The sequence below is a fragment of the Protopterus annectens genome, chromosome 16.part0, assembly GCF_019279795.1.
Source record: "Protopterus annectens isolate FY-2018-M chromosome 16.part0, PAN1.0, whole genome shotgun sequence".
NCBI classification, from domain to species: Eukaryota; Metazoa; Chordata; order Ceratodontiformes; family Protopteridae; genus Protopterus; species Protopterus annectens.
The window spans coordinates 208,152,817-208,176,213 of NC_056750.1; the positions used below are offsets into that span (position 1 = coordinate 208,152,817).

At 37.4% G+C, this 23,397-nt stretch overlaps 1 protein-coding gene across 1 annotated transcript in view; it reads left to right on the forward strand.

Annotated features, from left to right (window-relative positions):
* FITM1 (fat storage inducing transmembrane protein 1) overlaps positions 1-23,397 on the forward strand; it is a 100,909-nt gene that overhangs the window by 74,277 nt on the left and 3,235 nt on the right. The window lies entirely within an intron of this gene.

Here is a 23,397-nt window from a genome sequence, read left to right on the forward strand (position 1 = left end):
CTGCTGTTTGAAGTCCCTTAACAGTCTTTGTAGAGATAATATTTCCTATCTTGCAAATTTCTGTATATTTTAACATCCACAGTTCTTCATATAGAAGATACTGAAAAATGTGTTTTTTCTCAGCACAGAACACAGAAGGACTCCACATGATAGTAGGAACAGGGAAATAACAGTTTGCTGTCATGTGTTTAATTCGCCCATCAGCCATTTATTTACACGTTGGGTTGTGTAACTATAAATATTTAGTAGAATGACCTTATCAGTACTACCCTTATGATAACTTGTGTTTAATTCCTTTGTAAGGTCCAAGAATGCTACCTGAACATCTAGTTTATCTTGTGTGTCTTCCACAAAGAATTCATACCACACTAAGGAGAAAGGATCTGTCTCGCCGCCCACAGTACTTGCTTGCTAAGTTCAGTTCTCAGTTAAGGTACCTTCTGTGTTCTCTGTGGGGCCTGCACATCCTCCTTTGGTCTGATTTGGTTTTGGACAGGTGTTTTGGTTTCCTCCCACAAGCCAATAACATAGTGTTAGTGAAATGGCGATCCTCCAAATTACCTGTAAGTGTGCGCCATATGTGACTCAGAGTGAAAGGGGCGAGAGAGAGAGAATGTGTGTGTGTGTGTGTGTCTCCTGCAATGGTCTGACACCCCATTCAGGATTAGATTTACTGCCTTGCCTCCAATGGGCATTAAGAATTGGGATAGTTTCTGGCACCCCCATGATTCTGATCTGGATTAAGTGAATTACTGGAGAATAAATGAAGATCTCCCGTTCATGAAATCTGCACACTGTGCATCTATTAGCGGAAGACTACCTTTGCCTGTTAAGATAAGACTGATCATTACCAGGTCAGATAATGCAATTAAGGCTAATAGTTGTCTGGATCTGAGTTAGCACCTCCGTTTTTGTTTAGGTACAGTTATAGTCTAGCACCAAACCCACACAACGTGTATGGATTTTTAATATTATTTCCCCTTCCCCTCCTTGACCATCTTTCCCATCTTCCTCTAGCTGACCCATGAGTTTACCCATTTCTTCTCAGCATCCATCGGCACTTGGAGAAGGGCTGAGAGTCATGAATCATGGCTGTCATTCATATGGGATGATGTGTTTTTTCTTGCTTAAGTCTAATTTCTCTTCTGGTGACTGATATGTGTGATCACCAAAGTGAGGGGCTGCTAAGACTTTCACAAGCAGTATGAGGGTTTCTACACATGTGTGATGAAAGCTATTACTTTTTTAAGCTTGGCAGAGAGAAAAAACACATATCCTTGGCCCAAATACTACATGCTGTACACATATTCTGCAAAAGGTGTTTATTTTGCAACAGACCAGATAACCTTCATCATTCCAGAGGGTCAAGTTGACATTGACTACACATTACCATCCTCCCCTGCTGGCTGTTCCAGTATCCAGGTTACTAATCAATCCCAGTCCTTCTGGGCAGCAGTCAAAGCATTAATTTTTGCAACACTGTACAGGTACTGCTATATAAAGTTTACTTTTGCAAGTGACTGGAATATGTTATACTTTATATTGTATAAAAATCCCTTTAGTATTATCTGGTCTCATAGAGTTAAAGTTATTTACTCTTTTTAACACTTAAGCTTTTTTGTTTTGTGCACTGTAGGGGGATAATTTCTGACTGACACAGTGCAGAACTTTCATCCCTAGAATTTGTTTTGAAACTGAGGAAGACTCTTCCCATCAGAGACTTTGAAGTTTATTTATTTACCGATCAGCTGTTGTCCATGGTAGAACACTAATCTAGGCACTCTCTTTTCAGGCTTAGCAGTGATTGTAATATCATGACATTGAAAAGTTTACCACATTCACTATTTCCCTTTATTTTTTTGCTATCACTAAAGAGCACCTTATTGTTACTATCAACTTTTGATGTTATTTTAGTTTCCTGGTTAATTGATTTATTTGGCTTAAGAGTTTTGTGTGCTTTGGTTAAGATAATTTGTTTGAAAATGGTGCAGCACCTTTTTATGTTTCATCTACTGCCAATCACTAGCTGACCGGAGTTCCGCTGTGGCGACCCCTAACCGGGAAAAGCCGAAAAACAGACTTTATCGTTTTTCTAGTTCATCCAGTTTTCAGCTGCAATTTTGTTTGTGTCTTTCGGCTTTTCCCGATTAGGGGTCGCCACAGCGGAACTCCGGTCCGCTAACATCTTGAAGTATTATTGTATGTCAAGTCATTTCCAGTTTTGCCATGTCTGATTTTGAGAGAAATTACTGTTTCATTATACTCTGGAAAATTAGAACCATTTTCCATTTTGTATGTTCGATTTCACAGATTAAATATAATGGTTTCTTGGTAATAGATTAACAATAAGGACAGTAACATCATACTGTGAATGACCTTTTTGAAGTCATTTTGTTTTATAAAATCCAGTAATTACAGAAACCATTTATAGATAGTATAACGGTTGTCCCAGTCAGATATCTGGGTTACTGAAATCTCACGGAGGAATACTGTTATTTTATATTTTAGTTTTAATAGTCTAATGTGGTATTGTTTTCTGTTTTGCCAACTTGAATGGTATTCTCTAATGGTTGCCGTTTGTGTGATTGAATGGTAAAGTGGATGACTTATTTTTCTTATGTGTTTTTTGGTCAAGCCTGAATTAAGTTGAATATTTCAAGTGCCAAGTTTTGTTTGGTCATTTTTTGCTTGAATGGCTTTTGAAATTTTGAGTTTCTGCCTAGTATTATTTCATCAGAAGCTGATTTTAACAGTTTTGTCAAGATTTTGATGGCTAACTACATTTTCTTTTAAGATTTGATACTATACTCACTATAACATGCAAGGATGCTGAATTCTGATTTATGTGTTGAATATTCTGTATGGCAAGAAAGTCCTGCCTGACATTTTTTCCTTATGCAACAATTTTGGGAGGTGTCACTTTATTATATGACATTATTTGTAAGAGTTGAGCTTTTCAAATTATTGATACCTAGGTGAAGTGCAATTTTGTCATTTGCTTTTGCTTTGACTTTTATTTTATTTAGTCTGCAAGTTGTGTCCTTAATTGTTGCCTCCAATAAGCAGGTGTTTGTTTGTTTCTTTCGGCTTTTCCCGGTTAGGGGTCGCCACAGCGGAACTCCGGTCCGCTAATGATTGGCAGTAGATTTTGACATGCTGGCTTGCCGGGCCTAACGCACAACCTTCAATGAAGGAACGCCCATTCACGCATGTCGCCACACAGAAGACGCTCTAACTGAGAATCGAACGGGCAACGTCTAACAGTGAGGCGACAATGTAAAAGTAAAAACCGTCAAAGACCAATGCACGTTAGGTTCAAGCAAGGCACCCTTTATTACTTGCAGCAAGGAGACAAAGCATGTAGGTACAGGATTTGTCTGGCTCTTCGATGATCAGTATGTTATTCTTATACAGTTCTCTTCATGTCACACAGAAAATGTTACTATTCTATTGCTGACGTTGTTGGACACAGCTTTCTGTATGTTTCACAGAAATTGTTACCACACTTACTGCTGACATGGTTGGATTATTTGCTGTCTTGCAAAAACACTTTGAGAAAAACAACCTGGCCTTGGGCTTATTTCAGCCCACCTTAACTTTTCAATTCTTCAATTGTACAGTTCTAATACATGTGTTACACTTTGTCTATATTCAAGGTACATTTCTAGCTTTAATACAAGTAATGCTGACTATGGTTTATACTTTCAAGCATCTATTGTTTTCTTTATCAAAGCTTCTAGCAGCTGCATATTTTCTCATGGTATAAGCAGAAATGAAATATCTCTTTGTTAAGTTTCATGACATTAGCAGAAATGAAATGTCTCTTGTTGTTTTCATGACATTAGCAGAAATGAAATGTCTCTTGTTAAGTTTCTAATAGCTGTGCAGATTCATGCAGTGTGAACAGAATAAATGTATTAACCCTTTTAAACCTTGAATGCACTAAGCATGCATATTACTATTATATATTTTTCTACCAGCAGGTAGCTGTTACTTGTTGCTTATAAAGACCAGAATGTCACTTTTTAAAAATTATATAGTTGCTGATCCTCGTTAGTATAGTGGTAAGTATCCCCGCCTGTCACACGGGAGACTGGGGTTCGATTCCTTGACTGGGAGTTATTTTTCTATAGCTAGGCTTGTAAAGGCTCCAAGGCCATTAGCCTAGTACACACCTATAAACCTATGTTGAGAATGTTTCTAGAAGTTACCTCGTTGAAGTGTGCATTTTATGTACCAGGCTTGGTTCATTAGAATCCCCAAGTTTATGTATTCTTTGTACAAATGGTTGAATATATTGACTTCATAATTGTGTTGTAGTTGTAGTGATTAAAGGTTGCTTTGAGTTATCAGATTAATGCTCTTTTTTTTTTAAATTGTCGTCTGTAGCTTGTCGAGGAGAATTCATAAGAATGTTAGCATATGTTCTCACTGCTACATGTACATGATTGCCATGTGTTAGCTGCAGAAATCACTGCCTTCAAAATTTGCATATACTTGCATCTCTTTCAGATGTTAAAAGTAATTTTTATTTATTTATAGGTGTGTGAACTGAACATAAAGGGCCCTTTGTCCATCACAACTTTGTTGTATAATATACAGGGGAAAAGAGGAAATGGCAATGTGCACTAAATATTAAGGATAGCACAGAAATAAGCTGTCAGCAGGCAGTGAAAATCATGGCAATATGCAGGTTAGATCGAAGCACTGAAAAATATGTGACAGTAAAATGGCATTAGGTACAAGTGTGTCATGACATAAATGCAAAACTTCATAATCAATAACTCAAGTAACTCAGACCTATCTTTGCCAATGGCAATGACAGTAACACTAATACATAACTACCAAGGGTTTAGGTGTTCAGGTTACTGAGCCCCAAAATTAATTGATTGATTGATCATCTGATTGATTTGGTAATATATACACATATATAGTACATATATACATATATGCATGAATACACATAAATAGTTAAGTCAATAGATCCAAACACTGTTTTAAGCCACAACCTGGGCCAGGAGGTAGCAGCAACTTCTTAAATGAACATTTACAAACAGGTTAACTTATGAATTACTTTTCAAACCATGATTCATTTTAGGTTAGTTTTATTTATTTATTTATTGACATTTGTTTACTGGAAAAGTCGACTGGATAATTTTATCCATTTTCATCGGAGGCCAGGGGAGAAAATCTCTGCAAGTAAAAGAACAGAAAACACATATAGGTGAAAAGTGACATATTACAATATACTGTAAATACATAGATTAATACAAATATTAATATGCATACAACATGTAGAATGATACACATATGACATCATTAAAACAAGATAAACACAATATCATGTAGCACTGAAACTTGTTCATATGTTATAGGTGCAGAGTTTATTACTCACTCACAAAGCAAATCTCAGACAGGAAAATTCCAACAGTGGATAAAGAGGAAGATAGGAAGAGAGGAGAGAGGGGGAACAGTATTTGTTAGAGGTAGTAAATGGAGTAGCTATGGGAGGCGGGAAAATAATGAGTAAAAGCAAGATAAGAGAAGGGGAAATGAGAGTAAAAGAAATAAAAACAAGGAAAATGAGAGATAGGATGTGTATAGGTGTTGGAGGAGAAGGAGCAGCCATTTTAGCCAGGAGAGTAGCAAGTGCAAAGGTAGGAGTCAGAGAGGAATGTTTTTTAGTTGCAACTTAAATAAATGAATATTATGTATTGCCTTGATTGATGCGGGGATTGTATTCCAAACTTTTTCTACACAGTATGAGTACAGACTTTGCCATAGTTTTTGTAAGGCTTATACATGACAAGTACATTTTTGTCAGAAGATTGAATGTGACAATTTAGGAGGAAATGGTAGAGAATTGTACTTAACAGCTGGGCAGGAAGTGGGATTAAATATAGTTAAGATGGGATAACCATATAATTAATAGGAGGCTACTATGGCAAGAGAGACTCTGGTGGATGCAGTAGGGGATTTTTGTAGCTCTGTATAGCATTCTAAGTTAAACAAGTCAACCTTGATAAGAAGCAATGCTATTCTGATTTACAAAATAACCATAGATCTAACACTAAAACATTCTGGTCATCCATTAAACAAGCTTTACACCCATGAACTAACAGTGTCCTTAGCCCTTGTTCTGTTTGGAGGATCAACGTATCCCACTTGACTCTTGCCTCTTCCCCTCCCAAATAAAATTATTCAGATCTTTATTAATTACTGTCCGCAAATTCTCCTCTGGTTGATACAAATATATCTGACTGCATATAAAACTAAAGCAATAAAAACTTTTTTACTCCTTGTATTTTGTTATCCACGTCCATAGGCAAGAGCTTCCAGTTTCTCAGTTTTTCTGTTATTTTTTATTTAATCTCTCCCCATATATCCTTAGCTGCCATAGCTGAATCCTTATTAATCCATACTCCTAAATACTTCATTTTATCATGTCCCGATAAATATTGGTATTGCTGGACAAATTCGTGTGTAGGCACATAGTTTATAGCTGTAGCCTTTCTTTTAACTTCATTAATTTTATATCCCGAAAAAAATGGAACTGTTTCAGAATGTTCCACAACAATGAGTTGTCCTTTTCTAGTTCCATCAGGTGTAAAATAATATATTCTGCAAATAATGCCAACTTGCTTGAACACCATACCAATTATATTCTTGAATTTCTGAGTCCCTTATTTTATTTGCAAGTGGTTCTAAATGTAATGCAAACAACAAAGGGGAAAGAAGACACCCTTGCCTGGTTCCTCTGTTCAGACACAGCTTATCAGACAGGAACCCTCTCACTTTGATTTTTGCCTCTGATCCCTCATCTATCCTTCAAATTAGCCTTATTATTGTATCAGGAAGTGCAAATGCTTCCATTGCTTTACTCAGAAAATCCCAGCTTACTCTGTCAAATTTCTCTGCATCAAGCCCTACCAATAACAGTGGTATTTTCTTTCATGCTGGTTCCCGCTGGATAATCATTGCTCTATTAATGTTGTCAAATGTTTGTCTCTCATCCACAAAACCACATTTATCCATATTTATCAATTTTGGCATCACCTTTGCTATTCCTTGAACCATATATAGACATAGACATAAACACTTTATAATCATGGTTTAGACTTGAAATGTCCTTTATGAAGCTGGATCAGATGGATGTTTACCATCTATAGGTATTACAGCCACCACAACTTTTTTTCAGGATGTTAGTGCCTCCCCTCCTTTTAAAATGCTGTTAAACAAAACCTTCCAGATTTTTACTACTTTCTTCCTTCCTAACTTCAAAACTTCCGTCAGAACTCTGTTCTGAACTCCATCTGTTCTGGAGACTTTCCTGTAGAGTGATTAGACATCATCATTTTTAGCTCATTTCCTCCTATCTTAACTGTTAGTTGTTGAGCCTCTTCTACCTCTAACCTTGTCATTATTAAGTCTTCCCCCCTTCACTACTTAATACAAATGTTCATAACATTTCTGAAATATCTCTAATACCTTTACATGATCTCTGGTTATTTATTTTTCTTTTGTTATAGGCTCCCTAAATTTGGCAATAACCCTTTCTACTTTCTATTGCCTAAGTCATTGTGCCAAAAGTGCTGTGCTCTGGACTTATTATAAAAAAAAAAGCTGCTTAACAGCAATATTTATAAAGTGATTCACAGTATCCAGACACTTATTTTCTCTGTAGTACCCTGCAGTTGTGCCCCCTCTAGTTCTGTGAGATTCCCCTTATTTTGTAATACTTTAATCTTTGTCAGCCCCTCTAAATGATTCTTATTACTTCTTAACCAGATTCCTTTTTCTTTTATTACTACCTTATTTTTAAACTCCACTTTAATTTTATCCCACTCACTAGCTATTACTTCCAGATTACTTTCTATCTTCCCTAATAAATCCCACATAATTCCCACTACCCATGCTTTAAATTCCTCTCTTTTAAAGAGGTAGGTGAGGAAGTGCCAGTGTCTCATATTTACTTCATTACCTTTAATGTTTATCTTAGTAATTACTGGAACATGATGTGAAATAGTTATTAGATGTATATCAAAGTTCTTAAATAAATGGACATGTTCTCATGAAATATGATTTATATCAAGTCAGCCCAGTTGTTATACCATTGGGAATAATATGTAAATTGTCTCTAAGTTTCTGCTACTGATTTCATGTCTCTCATACCAAATATTTTCATAAATGTCTTCAGAAATCTACCCTCTTTTGTTATATTTTCTGGGCTCCCCAGATACATCGCATTATAGCAAATCAAATTCCAGTCCCCACCTATAAGTAATGTTCCCTGCTGAAAACTGATTATTTCTCCCCCAATTTTTATGCTCCAAAATAGCAGTTTTAGGTGGAATATAAATCAATCACACCTCTCAACTGGTCCAGGTTTTCACAGAATGTGCAGATTTTAGCCTCATATTTTGGTGTGCTCCTAAAACAATTTGTGGTTTTCCTGGCAAATCAGAGTGGATTGAATTCAGTAAATTATGACAAACATTTCAGTTTCAGACTTCATATCCTTCAGAAAATGTATGGTAACATAAAATCATTTATTCTTGTAACTTCCTAAGTTTATAAAAGCAATATTTTAAATGTGTCCCTAATTTTTGGCCTTTGTCCTACCATTATTTTTGTCTTTGTCCAGATTTCTTGTGCTAAAAGTTTGAGAGGTATGAAATACATACTAGTGTAGTCTTCATCCCTTGCCAGTTGCCCCTTACCATCACAAATCTGCCATTATTATCTTTTTTTCCTCTTCTATAACTACTGGGGCTCATCTGGCTATTAATATAAGCACTCCTCTTTACCTTTGTCCTTGATATTCTGTAGAATAGTCATCCTGAAATCCTTTCTTTATTGAATTCACACAATCAGTTCTTTCCAAATATGTTTCCTATAGCATTGCTATTTGCACTCTGCATTTCCTAATATAATTAAGTATTCTTTCCATTTTGTGCATACTCATGAGACCACTGACATTCCAAGGTAATATGGAAAGAGTTGCCATTATGGTAAGAAGTCATTATTGCCACCTATTATATATGGCAGCTTTTTTAAATGTCAAATTTAAATGCCTAATTCCGGCTTTTGTGATACATGCAGCCATTCATTTTGTCAGGTTAATCCTTTGTACAGTTTTTATTTTATTGTCAGCATCGAACCTATGTCACATTTTACAAGACTTTTTATATCAATAAAAACCCTCAAACAGAAAACAAACACATCGTTAGAATACCCCCATAACATATTAGTTTAATACAAACACACATAACTATGTACATCTTCTAGTAATGAAGTTTAACCCTCCACAAATAGACAGGTGCTAACACAGGCCCTATTTAGCCTGAAATTGATATTATCCATCTATGCTTGTTATTGCCTTTGCTTCTACTTACACTGGTTGATGCCTGTTCTGTTTTCATCTTTATTCCCTCTCACCCAGCTGTGAAAAAAACTTGCTTACTTTCATAAATCATTAATTTTTAGCTATGAAGAAACCAATGTTCTGTCTTTTATTACCCTATTATCAGCTTGCCTCCATGAAAAAGTAAGAGAAAAAAGATAAATAAAGTCCTCTGTTACAGACTGAAAGATAAGCTGAAACATTTATTGCTAAAGGAACCCGTTTCATTATATTTGGTTTTCTCATATTTACTTGTTTCCACTTAAAATTTGTTATTAGACTAAGCCTGGGGTCTTAATTCCAACATTCAGCTATATAGAAGTCAGCTGTACACATATTATGATTTTTATATTTTTACACCCACCTTAACAAAGTTTTTCTTCTCTTTGTGTGCTGTAATGCCTACATTTGGTAATATTAAAAAAAGAAAGAAATAGAAAATAAAAAAAGTATCTGTTTAATAAGTGTATCACATACAAAAACAACTAAAATGTTTTACTATAAAATATGCAATTTATATTGTGAAAACTTTCATAGAAACACTGTTAAGAAAAAACGTTTCACTTACAGCTATCTATTTCTTTCCTCCTCTCTCTCCCCTTGGAGTCCTCCCAAGCATTAATGACATGAGGTGAGGCAAATGGCTTTCGGTTCCAGACAAGTTTATCAAATTCAACAAAAGTTCAGTCTTTCTACTTACTTTTATACAGACGTATTTCAAAATGTGACCAATGCTTTACTGTCTCACATTTATTCATTAATTTCCATGTTGCTGGTCTTCCTGTTCATCTCCATAGGCCATCTCCAGATTCCGGTTTAAGTCCAAGGTATTCCTGAGTCTTCTTTTATAACTCCTATGCTTTTCTCTGTCTCTCAAGCATTTTCCTTTGGAATAGTGGAAAAGAATCCACCGTGCTTTACTATCAGAAGAATGGGAAGCAGAGTCCATTTCTGCTTGATGGCTCATTTTTTGTTGAACAAACTTTTACATTTCCTCCTTAGCCTGTTCTGCATCAAAGAATGACTTTGATCCCCCAGGAAAAAATATATTCTGAAGACATCTGGATACAGCAGCATGAATCTCACACATGCCTCTCAGTTTTCTCTGATTACTGAAATAAATTTGTTTATCTTCTGCCTGCTGTACAGTGAATAATCATTTTCCACAAACATGCCACTGTCTCAAACTTTTAGTACTTTGCCTTTTTGCCATCGTTTTGTCAGGATCAACCCTTTCTGCTGGTAGGTTTGCCTCTTTACTAATAAAGGTCTTGGCTGCTTTCTTATGACCATATTTGGAGCATAAACACAGTGTACTCTTTCAATTAACAATTCCTTCATAAAATTGATACAATATGTGCCTTCTAGTTTCACTGGTATAGCAGAAAATCTCAGATTTTCCCTACCTGATCTGTCTTCCAGTTCTACCATGTTGTGAAACATGTCTTCTTGAGGAGTCCATCCTCTACCAGCTTTTTTGCCATTTCAGTATCTGATTTTTGCAGTTTTATCATCTCATCTGAATATCTGTTTAAAGCTTCTTCCATTTTTTCCAGTCTTTTATTATTTAAGTTTGATATACTCCTTCAGTGTTTTGTTTATTTTAATCACCACTGAGCATATTTGATGTATCTTTTCCTCTAGAGTGCTAGAAAGCATGCCTTGCACCACAGATGGAGCTTGAACTGCTTTTTGCTGAATAGCTGCAAGATTCTTCCCAGTCAGTGTGTTTTCCCTTCACTTTTTCTAGTTGATTTTTTCAGGCTTTCTTGTTTTTTTTTTTCTTTGCAGGCATCCAGGCAGTGTACCTACTAGCTAGTAACTGAATTTTACTCATATTGTTAGTATGTCTGGCTTCAGTTTCTTTTTTACACACTGGGAGAGCTGAATTCAAGTTGTTGATCAGTGTGCAGCCATCTTGGAAGTGCAAAGTATATTTACTGAGGTAAAGTATAGCTGTTTGGAGTTATTAGAGGTGACCAGAGGGGGTGTGGATGATGGGGGTAGAGATTGAAGGACAGCCTAGGTTATGGTGTATGTCACCACATATTTTAATTCTTGAAGGATGGTGGAGGGAGTAAATTGGTTTTATAATTGCACTCTTTATTTTTATTTTTGCTTTGTTCTGGGGTGATAGTGAGGAGAGGTAAACATTTTGTATTAAAGTAAAAAGTAGGCAAGCTGTTAAATTTCTGGTGAAGACGTTTGGAGAGAATTGTCTAAATGGAGGTTTATGGTAGGTGAGGAAATGTTGGGTTTAGGAGTAATTTGATAGTCTGTGAGGATAGCCAGTAGCAGAAGAAGTAGACCAGTTAAGCTAGTGAGATGAGGAGGCAATGAAGTTAGACTTAAATATCTGTAAGTGTTAGAGTGATGTTAGGGAAAATTAAGAGTGATAAGAGTAGTGAGTGTGCTTGATATGAACTGAGATAGATACAGGTGAGAAAGCATGAGAGTTTTGAGCAAGTTGGTTAAGAGCGAGATAGAGAGATTTGAGAATCAAGAATTTGCAGTACTGAGTATGAATAAGAATAAGGTGGTAAGGTAGAAAAAGGGGGGTGAGTGGTGAAGTCAGGGGTAAAAACAAACAAGGTAAAGTTGGGCTGTTTAAATGAGCTTATAGGTGGGTTGGTAAAGGAAAAGGTAAGCTTTTAGTTCAGAAGGGAGGGGACTGCAGTAGTGTAAAGGGAAGGAAGGGTGAATATTTACTGGTCAGTCAGAGTGACTGAGTGAGAAAGGCAATGTCAGAAGTACTGTGGTGGATGCTGTGTTAACAGTTTGACACTGAGTGAGTGAGTAGGGAAGAGAATATTAGTATTATTGTGATGGATGATATAGGGTGGGTGAATGTGTGGAAAATGTATACTGATATGTAGCTGTGTCTTTAAGCAGGTTTGTGATGTCATGAAAAAGTGGGAGGAGAGCAATGGTATTAAATATGTAGATGTGGGAGGTGGCTGGGGAATTGGGTATTGGAAGGGACCAAAGTGGGCCACACCTCCCACTTTAGTGGGAAACGATCAGTCTGGGCATTCCCAAACCCAGTGATTCTGCACACCCAGCCCAACAAAGGTAATCAAATGGCCTGAGGCAGACTTTTTCTGTGGCTGTTAAAAGGCAGAAACTAAAAATAAAGGTATGCCTCTGTAAATTAGTAATAAAGCAAACTCTGCAGAGATGGAGCAATACAACAACACTGGCGTATTACTGGTGCTCAAGGATGTTTAAACACGAAAGCAGCTCACAAAGGGGGAGATTAAATCAGTAAAGATACAGGTAAACAATGAATGTCCTCTGTATATGCAGTCTTGGCTGTGGTGATGTTCTTGATGCTGAAGCTCTGCAAAGTAGGATATAAAACAACAGTACCACAATTAACTTTAGTATTTAACAATACTTTAGTACTGAAAGCAGAAAGGAGGCAGAGAGGGGTACATTGCAGGTGCCTTTGAAGGCTGATGTATAACTTTTCTCTTTACTGCTGGGGGGGCTTGTCAGACTTAAAAGCAGCTTCTCCCTGTACTTGAATTCTTCTTATTTTGTAGTATTACAGATGGCACTTATTACAAGAATAACAAATAATGTATTTTTATTATGTATCCTTGCTCCAAACACTTTATCCAACCCTTACTGTCTAGTGAAGAGGAAAAACACCAGGAAATTAAAGGTGGTGTGTATAAAGTAGCATGCTGATAGCAGGTAAATAGGTCAGCCATAAGGAAAAACATATATTTAGTTGGAAAAATAGTATTTTAATAAGATGAGAGGCTGTATATATGACTATTATTGTGGTAAAAAGATGGGAGAATATATTAGAACACAGGAGGAGACCAGACAAAAGTATACAATATTGCTAGAAAGGAAAGAGGAGATAAAATTCTAAATGTCTACAGAAGAGATAATAATAAACAGAAAAATCAGTGTAACACACCACTATGCAAAATGCACTCCAACTTATACAAAGTACACGACGTACAAGATTCTTTCAGTAACATAGAAGGAGAAGTGATAACATCAGATGTTGTTTAATACAATATGCATTCAGTTAAAATTTATCACTATTCTCAACAGTGCATTAGGGTCCTGAAGCAAAGATAATGTTAAAATCTGACTCCACTTTTAAATTTTAAAACACACTGTTGAAAAACAGCCGACTAAAGTTCAAAGATTAAGTTAAGAGAATAAGCACATTAGAACAGATGGCAATGATGCAGTTTAATGTGGAGAATATGGTTTATTTTACATTGTAACTGGCATTTACAAATAATGACCATTGTAGTGGCAAGAAAGTTTCATTTTTAACTTCTTCATACCTGTTCTCTCTCTCAGTTACTAAGGTGTCAATTTTCTGATGGTTGATAGGCTGGACAGCAATTACCTGGAGCTCAAAGTCAGTTACATTTATCTATGAGAAAAATGTTTTAAACTAAACAAGTAAAGCAGCTTCCAGCCTACCCTAGTTTAGATAGTAATGTCTTTTGGCTTTTCCCAGTTAGGGGTCGCCACAGAGAAACTCCGGTCCGCTAATGATTGGCAGTGGATTTATACAGTGCCGAGTTGCCAGCCCGACACCCAAACTTCAAAGAAGGCACATCCATTGACGCATGCACTTACCTGCATGTCTTTTGTACGTCACTTGACCATGGGGAGCACATGCAGAACCCACACAGAAGGGTCTCTAGCTGAGAATCGAATGGGAGAACCTCTTGCTGTGAGGCGACAACGCTAACCTCTGCACCACCACGGCCATATCCTTACCCTAGTTTAAATAATTGCTCATATTTAAGCAGCTTAATTACAACACTGAATGCTGCAAATTCAGTGCACACAAAGTTACATTGTAACAATAACAATGTGAGTGGTCTGCCTTTCAAGCACTGTTGGCTTTAATGAGACAAGGCAGACCAGACAACCAGTGTTGCAGGAGTGAAGCAGAACACAGTGAGACTGGTGTTGTAATAAAGCCGTGAATGAAGGCATACTTACAAGACCTTTGTAAATTGCTATAATGTTATGAGTAAAGAGCATGTACCTCAATGACTTCTCATTTTGCTTCATATTTTTCCCTGCCTCTCATAAAACTTGTGACTTTTTTTGGTAAATTACTCATCAGTGCAGTCAGTCGATAATAACAGACGTTAGAGTTACATACTTATTATCATTCAAACAATGCATGTTTATGGAAAATCTTTTGTGTAGAATTTATGAACATATGTATGATGTAAAAAATAAAAATGTGAATAACGCACTTTACAGACACCACCTAACCTGTAAAGGGGAATGTGAATTTAGATTTGGTATTTTGGAGAAGGTTCAGAGTGTGTGTGTGTGTGTGTGTGTGTGTGTGTGTGTGTGTGTGTGTGTGTGTGTGTGTCTGTGTGTGTGTGTGTGTCAAGAAAAGAGTTTAAAAAACATTTATAGCAATATAGGCTAAACACCATTAATTCACCAGGTTTTAATGATATGGTGTCTGTACACTGAATTTTAGCTATGTTTCATTCTACCTTATAGAGGGTGCAGAAGGATTTAACGTTTTTCTAATGAAATACAAAAATTGCGTTCTGTGATTTGTATTTAGGTATTTAATTTGAAATTTACAAAAGTTTATTGTGTGTGCACACACACACACACACACACACACACATATATATATATATATATATATATATATATATATATATATATACACACACACAGATTTATGTTTTTTTAACAGTTATAACAATTCTAGTATTTTTTAACAATTTTATTAGTAAAGCAAAATATTTACATACACAATTTCATTATTATTTAACATTAAAATACATACTATTTAAAACTGATGATTTTTAGGGTTGGCAGTTAGTTTAATTATAGGTGTTGAATTGGGTCATTGTGTCTTTAAAAGTCTTACCATTTAAGGCAATGATGTTTCTGGTTTCAATGTATTCTGATGAAGTTCCCATTTGCAGGAACTTCTTCTTCTTTTGGCTTTTTCCTGGTGAGGGGTCGCCACAGCAGATCATCTGTCTGCTCATGATTGGCAGTGGAGTTTTGCGGTGTCGAGTTGCCAGCATAGCGCACAACCTTCCACAGAAGGCACACACATGCGCACACTCACACCTAGGGCCAATTTAGAGTGTCCAATCCACCTACAGCATGTCTTTGGGATGTGGGAGGAAACCGGAGTACCCGGAGGAAACCCACGTGACCACAGGAAGAACATGCAGACTCTGCACAGAATGCACCCCAACTGAGGATCAAACCGGAGAACCTCTTGCTGTGACGGGGCAACGCTAACCGCTACACCACCATGGCCGCTCCCATTTGTAGGAACAAAAGTGCTTAATATCTTTTTGCAACATTAAATAAGTATTTTCATAACCCTGTGGTTGGAAGCCTTTTTTGGTGGTGATAATATTCCCTGCAGTTTGTTGATATGCATTCCACCAGTTTTCCTTTTGGGTGTTCATGTGACTAATTTGTATTTATTTGGAGGTTATTGGTTGGAGCTGCATGTATTCTTCAAAGGTGATTGGTTTGTGTATGGAGTGTGTACCAGCATGTAACAAACTGAGTTTTAGGCAGTAGGAGATACTGACCACAGTGAGGTAAATTTTTACAAAGTAGCGACAGATGTAGTTGGTTAAACAAGATCTCACCTGTTTAATTGAACTGTTGAAACCAGCCTAAATTTGTGAATGTCAGGGATTTTTGTAGTCAAGGTATTCCTCCTGGACAGGGGAAAATTAAATTGAATTCCCTGGCGAGTCAGGAACTTGGGAGTAGTAGTTCAGTCAACATCCCTGGGAATTCTACATAGAAGGCAGGATCGGATTTACTGAACATAAGTAACAGAATGAATGGACAACATAATTTTATACAAGGTACTGCTTGTTCTATTCCTAGTGGGTAAATAACCAAACATTACAGCCAGAATTTAGTTTTAGTGCCTGGATTAATCACGTGGTTAATTTTTCGCGTTCTACTTGAGAGACTAATATAGATGTACATTTTAAAACTTTTCAGCAACAATGACCTGAGTCACTGAAAGAGTATATCCATTTGTTTGAAAAGAAGCTTACTAAGGTGAAAAACTTACAAATCGACACTGCATATCTAAATGAATGTCTTAAAATGTGGATTGTGCCAAAAGGGCTAAGATTATTTAAAGGATAACAATGGCATATTAAAGCAGATTGCTCAACCTGCTGTCTCTTTTGGTCCCCATTGTTTGATACAGCCACAAAAAATCTTCACTGCAGCTTTAAAAGGTAATGCAGTCAACAGTTTTACCTCTCAGGCTTCCTACCTTTCCGCACTGTTTTACTTTCACTTTGCAAAACAAGGTGAAAACCCCCTAGCTGGCTCTTAAATGATGATACCACATCTGCCAGAGCACTTGCTGTAGTTACCCTGATGTTTCCTCCCCCAAAGTGATGTAAGCACTGCCTGATTTGCATGCTCAATAGAAGAGCCAGTGAACCTCCCGAATTGTGATGTCGGAGCTGCCTTGCCCAGTCCACTCTTAACCTAATATTACTGGGTATATGCTGTGTGGAACTCCTTTTCTGTGTAAGTGTACCCTGTTTGCTGCATTTATCTGAGGGATTTGAGGAAAGTTTGCATTGCCTGCATCTTCTCCAGCTTTTAGTGTGTGTGTGTGTGTGTGTGTGTGTGTGTGTGTGTGTGTGTGTGTGTGTGTGTGCAGTGTGTGCAGTGTGTGTGTGTGTGTGTGTGTGTGTGTGTGTGTGTGTGTGTGTGTGTGTGTGTGTGTGTGTGTGTGTGTCTGTGTGAATGCACGCAGGGTGGTAGGTGTGTGTGTGAATGCATGCAGGGGGGGCAGTGTGTGTGTGAATGCACACGGGGGGGCAGTGTGTGTGTGAATGCACACAGGGGGGCTGGTGTGTGTGTGAATGCATGCAAGGAGGCCATTGTGTGTGTGTGTGTTCCATTCCTGGAAATATTACAGCAAAGATTTCAAACTAATATCAATTTTCTAAAAAGCCCTACTGATGTGACAAAGCTGAGTGAGGAAGTATAGGCAAAAGTACAGTAACAGCTGCATAATTTAAAAAATTACCATGCATAGACATTAATTGCATCTTTTTACATAGGAATCAGATGTTTGTCACAATTAATAGAGAACACTACATAAGATTACATGAAGTATGAGAGAGTGTAATTTTCATAAATTACCACTTAAAAAAACATGCAACTGCTGTCATGCAAGTCCTTGAAATATATATATATTTTTATAATCTATCATTTGTTAGCTATTTAACCACAGTGTAAGGAAAAAACTGGGAGTTTGGTTTGCAAAGAAGTGATTTTTTCCCAGTGCTATAGAGCTTGGATCTAAATTTGACAGGAGGAGTGCAACAAAAAAGTGTCCCACTGTAAGGAAGGAAAGGCTGTGAGAAGCAAACAGTAGATTAGTCTGGTCATCTGCTCTGAGCTGTCAATCACATGCAGATAATGGGTCAGATTACACTTAGCTCTTTGACTGCTAGGGAAGGTAGGTGTGAAGGGCGAGGGGGCTTACCTTGAAGAAATAGATTTCTTTTGTCAAGCCTGAATTCATGTTAGCATTTTTAAGAGGAAACAGCAATAAAATGCACTTTCCAGTTCTGTTCTGTGGCATTTGCACTGCTTTGGTTTAAAGTAGTCATTGAAAAAGGATAAAATGTTAACCAAAACTAGGTGTTTACAACACAGCAGTGAATGCCTGTAAATGAGTGCAGTGACAGGAGCTCTAGGGAAATAGTGTCAGATGTGATGCAATTTTTTTGAGATGAACAATGCATACTGGGATACATAGAGGCAGACTAAACTTTTGTAATTCCTTAAATATGCCAGATCCCATGTGGCCAGGCTCAGAAATTATGTATAAAAATATCTAAAAACCTGTAAATAGTCCCAGAGTGGTGTTAAAATGTAGGAAACACCAAACCATGATGAAATAAACATGTCTTTTGAGTCTGAGGTCATGGTTGTCCATTAAGTCCCCTAATGAGTTCCAGTACAGTGACAGTTTTTACAAGGAGTTTACAGACTTGTTTGATTGTTTTGGTTTGGAGTTGATTCAACTAATTATGAAGCACAATTCAGTGGTTATTAGTAACACAATTAAAGAGACAGAACAAATTAACAGGATTATTATTAATGATTTGCTGTTTGAACAAAATAGGAAGTTTTTTTAACAACAATTTTCCATGAATTGATCGGAAATGCAAAATAAATATGGATAGAAAATTCAAGAAAATAGACAGGGATATTAAGCAATACAAGGAAAACAAAGCCTATCCTTTAAAACATTTTATGAACAAGGTAGACAGTGCACTTCATGTAATAGTGTATATCCTCAGGAGGTGCTGGCTATTAACACAGGAGAGGACAGATTACAACTTAAATACCAAACAGGATTTTCCGGAATTGAGGAGGTTAGAGAGGTCGCCCTGCCAGTCTGTGTATCCAAAGGACCCTAGCTGATGGAATTTAACCAACAGAGCACAAGGAGAAAATGAAAGGGAAGACAATGGTGATGATTAAAAATAGCAAAGGGGTCACCATCACATAGAATGGATTTAATATTTACAACTATAGTACAATCTCTATTACTATAGATCACGTTAAGCTTTTCCTCAGAGGTTTCATATTTATCCCTAACCCTTCAATTAGCATTGCAAATTCTTTACTGGAACTGAAACTATTTATAAGAAAACTTAATTTAGCCATTCTTTACAGCAATAGGGGTTTTGAAGGACCCCAGGCAAACAAATTAGAAGTACTTTCAATCTCCCAGCTCATCCAGTTCTACAAGAATTTGAAAATGATTGTTGTAAAGATTACTAGGCATTGGCAGGGAGTTGTAGGTCCTCTAAAGGAAGGAATCTAACATTACCGGAAAGGCAGATTTTGAACTCCTTAAAACAGGATAGAAGTATTCAAATGATGAAACCAGATAAAGGAGGTGGGCTTTTTATAGTGGATTGATTGCAATACTCTGGGGCCATCCTCAGTATGGTACTAGGCACTGAAATGTACATTGTCACTTTGGGCAGCAATATAAATATTGCATACAATAAAATCAATCTATTCGTAGATGAGTTGCTTCTGGAAGATAGGACTGATGAGAATATTCATTTAGATTTAATTATTAAGAAACCCATTAGCCCAACTTTTTTATGATTGCCAAAATTCACAAAGGTACCCTTAACTTAAGATAATGATCTATTGTTGCAGCAATGGGCTCCAAAACTTACCCTTTAGCCACATTTATAGATAAGAAATTAAAACCCATTTCTCAAACAACTGATGTTATTGATTTATTTACATCGAAACCAAGAATCAAGGGTTTAGAATTATTTCATGAGAGCCTGGTCTTTTGTCCCTTTCTTACTTGCTGCAACAATAGGTCATTACACAAATTACACAAACGAAGACAGGCATATAGTCTGATGGGCAAACTGAGAGCTTTATCCTGTGACATAGCTTTCTCTTCACCACCACAGTGCAGTATCAGCATCATGATAACCATCCCTTTGTTAGTTTTCTGATTCCTTTTATTCCCACAAATGAGCAAACCCTCAGGATGTTTACACTTCTCCAATTTTGGGTAGATGTCCCCCCAACATGCAGTCAGCTAAGACTTGTAACTTGAAAGTGCTAATTTTCATCCCACCTCCTTCACGCCCAGCAGTAAACTGCATGCCAGAAATCATGGTCAGTTGAGGTCAGGAGGAAAACATTTTCTGCAAATGACAAACATACAACTCTCACAATCCAAACTGGATAGTTGTCACACCTCTGCTGTATTATTTGATATCATGCATGGGGGGAGGCAAGAAAGGCCCTTGTAGGAGTTCTGTGCACATCTTAAATATAGTCAGCTTAGCTCTCAGAATTTTTACTTCTCAAATATAGTGACCCAATGGAACACAATGGCACCCATGGACCCTGTACTCCTATGGCACCTTTACAGCACATTCCTGGGTATATTGTCATATACGTGGACTATACCATTGAATTTCAACAGCTCCTTCAATATCTGTGCAAGACACTCTTCCAGGGCCAGGATGGAATCTGCATTTCTTCATCTGACTCCAAGGATGAACTGTTAGATGAATGTTCTATACCAGCATGCGGTCATTCGATTTCTTAGGGAGGATGAGAGATGTGATCCCAATAGAACTAGAACATACCCTTCTCTCCCATTAAAAATGGAACCATCACACTAGTTTGCTGGCATAGAGTTACTGTCTCTCTGTCTTTGCAAAGGTAAGTTAATCAGGCCATTCAACTATGAAACTGCATATCTTATGTCAAGGGTCAGCTCTAGAGTAAGAGACAACCCTCCCCCATCAAGAAATATGTATATAGAGCCAGATAAATCCCATCCTTTCCCCAGGCTGGGAACCTCAGCAGCCATCTCATATAAAGGCATGGTGCCAATCTCCACTAGTTCCTTCTGGTACTACCTTCATAAAGGAGGGCATGTTGACCAACATTAGGGATCTTTCAAAGTACTCCTTTTGCCTCTTGACAATGTCCTCTATTCAAAGTAAGGACTTCTCCACTCCTGCTGAGAACAGCCTGGGTAATCTCCTTCCCCAGACCACCAAATGTTTTTTTTCAGATCCTCTTTTAGGTCATCCAGAAGTCATTCTCCATAGCCTTGTCAAATGTCTTCAACTTTGTGTCTTTGCTTTGGCAGCTGATGCAGTTGCTGCAATGCTGGACTGGTAGTCTGTATCAGATTTGGAGATCCCATTTTAGTATTATAAGGAAGGCCTTTTTCTTTAACTTGATGGCTTCTCTCACTGCTGGTATCCCCCTACAGCTGTTTGAGCCTTTTGGCTCCAAGCCCTTCCTGCTATCCCATCTACTGTGGTCTTGAAGTGCCTGCTTTCTGACTTCATGTCCTTGACTGCCCCAGTATATATTCTGGACGTGGGAGCTGAACTCATACAATGTGCAGGCATTTCTAGGGCACCCTGACTACACTTAGGGGGTTTCTATCATCTATGCAGTTGCTGACTTAGCTTGAACCAACTTATCATTAACTGGCAATCATTTGACAGCTCATCAACTCTGCTTACCTCACCTGAGCATAAGAACACATGACCTCAAGTCAGACGACACCGTTTGTCAGCATGTTATTGACTTTTGGCCAGAGATGCTCTGGTACCAATTGCACTAATAAGCCCCCTTACATTCAGACAGATTGTTCCTTATGATTTTCTATTTTACTAGCACAAATGCTTAATACAAGTCATAATTTTGGTTCAGATCAAGAAATCATTTCTCCCAGTCTTACTACTCTAGGAATCTTCCTCACTTCCCACATGAATACTTAAGTCTTCTAGCAAAACTACAGAGTCAGTTTGAGGTAACTTATCAAGAACTGCAACCAAAGAGTACAGGAAAACTGAATATCCTGAAGTGCTTTGAGATGTTTATGCACAAATGACAAAGTTTTCCTTTCTGCATCTGTCAGTCACATCAAGACAATGCTAGCATCTTTTGTCAAAAACTCCAACTATTTGGCATTCAACTATGAAACTGCATATCTTCTGTCAAGGGTCAACTCTAGAGTTGGAGACAACCCTCCCCCATCAAGAAATCTATTTTAGAACCAATGCTGTATGTAGAGGTTAAGAATAGTTATACCTAACTGGATACTCTTCAAACTGAAACACAAGCTCTAAATGCTTTCCAAGGAGTAAGGTTGCAATCCATGGCTCATGAGCCAGTTTCCATTATCAAGGTCTAATCTGCTGTACTTCATCTGACTGCTTCCTTCTACTTTACTAAGACTGGACCTGGCCCTGATCTTTTGTAGGGGATGGGTCTGCACTGCAGCTGTGCATAAAATGATTAGGTCTGCATCTCACCAGGCCACACAGATCACATAGCCAGCACTAGGCATTTGTTAATACACACCATCTCCAGAACACTCTCCAGGGTTGAGTCCCAGTATCCTTACTCTAGCCAATGTTTTCTTTTTCTTTGAAATAACTATAATGGGGGGAGGGGGTTGTGGGTTTTGTCTTTGTGTGACTCTTCCTTAAGGAGTACAACCCCCACCTAGTTAAGTTCACATTATCAGTGCATAAAAATGTTGAGTTGCTGTAATAGTTATTGCACACAGTTCTCATGTCTGTGGGCCTGTGGGTGACACAAATCCCTACAGTTCTCTAAATTTGGTTTGCTAGTAAGGATCTAAAAACACAGAAGTGAATATGGTGGTAGCCTATTATACATACACTCAGTTTGTCACACAGATAGGTAAGGCTTTTTGTAAAAGGCATGCTTCCTTCAAATACAAGTTTCAGTTCCCACAGAGAAAATGGAATCACTTCCAGACTAGTGGACAATGACCATCTAATTTGGTTAGTGTATAATTCATGAACCTTCACTTTTCACATTTTCCTTGCTTTTTATCTTTCAGTACTCATCCTGCACTTGTGCTGCAGACAATTGCTAAACCACTAATACTCTCCTTTGAAAAGAACAGGCTGTCAGAATTATAGTAAGTCTTCCCTTATTGTAGAATTCCATATGTGAGCCTTGCCCTTGGTACTTATCTTGGGAAAATCTTGGTCATAATTTAAAACTGCTAGATGGCTTACTTTCTGAACCGTGTATTTAACTTTTAATATATTGCTGTGGCAATATCTTAGTAATGAAAAGCAAGCTGACACTGAGGCACATGTGGCAATATTTTATTACATTACACCAGTGTAATGCATAGCCTAAAGTAAACCATGTGAGAATGGGCAGACAGACCCGAGAGCATATTCTATGGATGGAATAACACAGAAGACCTCTGACAAAGATGTTTAGGTATATTAAATGAAAAATGTCAAATGGCAGAGAAAATATAACAGGTATGGAAAATGTGAGCAAACTTACAGTTTTAGACTGGAGCGGGGATAAGTCAAGAAAAAAGTAAGGATACTTTTCTTCATGGAGAGGGTAGTAGTTGAGTGGAATACTATCAAAAGAGATGG